Source organism: Anthonomus grandis, chromosome 10 (assembly GCF_022605725.1).
Source record: "Anthonomus grandis grandis chromosome 10, icAntGran1.3, whole genome shotgun sequence".
Taxonomy (NCBI): domain Eukaryota; kingdom Metazoa; phylum Arthropoda; class Insecta; order Coleoptera; family Curculionidae; genus Anthonomus; species Anthonomus grandis.
In genome coordinates this window covers 17533758-17535590 of record NC_065555.1, presented here as the reverse complement: position 1 = coordinate 17535590, position 1833 = coordinate 17533758, and the positions used below count along the sequence as shown (strand labels likewise).

The following is a 1833-nucleotide window of genomic DNA, read 5'->3' as shown; positions in this document are numbered from 1 at the left end:
TTACGCCACTAACTTTTTTATTGATTGTATTTCCTCTTGGGCAAATGTCTGTCCTTAATGCCCTCCACAGACTTCGTTCTTTTTCATCCGTTCACATCGCCGCGATTCGGAACGTCATGTTGATTCGCTGAATTTTTTTGGCCACACACTGCGGGCAATCCTGGCAGTAAATTTGTGTTCGTCTTGTGCTCAACGTAATTCATTACGTCATGAAGAGAAAACAATTGTTAGCAGTGGCGGCGGCGATTGCCGTTTTAAGTAAAGAAAGTGAAAAGAAAAAACGAAGATCAATTTGGGTGAAAAAATGGCTTTTAAAACGAAGAACTTTTTCGCATGTTAACTTATTATCAGAACTTAAATTAGCACCAGGAGATTGGTTTAATTATTTAAGGATGGATGAAGAGACTTAGAATTGTTACGGCTGGTAAGTCCTTATATTATTAAACAGGACACTCAGTTAAGGGAAGCCTTTCCTTCACACGAAAGACTAACACGAACTTTGCGTTATCTTGCAACAGGAAGATCATATGAAGATTTGAAGTTTTCCATAGCAATTTCTCCACAGCCTTTAGGACAAATTATTCCGGAAACATGCGATGCAATTTACAAAGTTTTAAAAAAGGACTATTTAAAGGTTTGTATAAAAGGGATTTTACTGAGGAAGTCATACGGTTTTTAAACAGTATCCTTTCTTTCGGTATCGGAGTGGAAAGTAATTGCAAACGAATTTGAAGAAAAATGGAATTTTCCTAACTGCTTGGGCAGCGTGGATGGAAAACATGTCAAAATAGTTCCTCCCCCAAATAGTGGTTCTTTCTATTATAATTAGAAAGGAAGTAACAGTCTCGTATTAATGGCAATAACAAATGCCAATTACGAGTTTATTATGATTGATTTTGGAACAAACGGCAGAGTTTCTGATGGTGGAGTTATTGAATATACTGAATTTTACAGAAAACTTTTAATGAGTTAAAAATACCTGAATCATCTAAACCACGTAATACTGACAAGTTACTTCCTTACGTTTTTATTGGCGATGAAGCATTTGCTCTAAGGAAAGATTTCTTAAAGCGCTTTAGTCAGAAAGAACTAGAGAGGGAAAGACGTATATTTAATTATAGATTATCTCGAGCACGACGTGTAGTGGAAAACAGTTTCGGAATAATGACTGCGAGATTTAGAATTTTTCTACAAATTTTTCTACAAACTATAAATTTGAAACTGCAAAATATTGAGAAAGTAGTTATGGCTGCTTGTGTTCTACATAACTATTTAGGGAGAAAAAGAGGTGACAACTGTTATACACCTCAGCTTGACCAAGAAGGAGTAGAAGTTGCTGCTGCAAAGGATTTTTTAAATTTACAGAAAAGTCACAACAGACACGCGTCAGATGCAGCAAAAGCAGTTCGTGAATTGTACAAAATCTATTTTTGTAGTGAAGGTGCCGTTCCATGGCAAGATAATAGAATTAAAAAAAAGTTATACATATATGTATATATATTATTTTGAATACCTACATACATGCATGGAATTATTCTTTGAGAAATCAGTTTTTATTTTTGCTTTGCTTATTTTTGCTATTTTATTTTTCCCAATAAATAAAATGCATTTTTGATAGTCAAGTAGTTTTACTAAACAAATACTAATCTTTAAAGGTGCATAAGAAACAATGTAACATAAACTAAACATGTACTCTTGAACATAACAGTCTTATATATAATTTTAATAATAATAAGGATTGTTGCAAATCATTGGCAAATGAGCTGTAATACTCTTTGGTATTATCTTGTGTGAGCGAACCTGATGATATATTATGAATATTTTGTGGGCAAT

General features: G+C 33.7%; 1 pseudogene; it reads left to right on the top strand.

Moving 5' to 3' along the window:
• Nucleotides 1-304: 304 nt before the first annotated feature.
• On the top strand, nucleotides 305-1330 carry LOC126741426 (uncharacterized; annotated as a pseudogene).
• The last annotated feature ends 503 nt before the right edge of the window (nucleotides 1331-1833 follow it).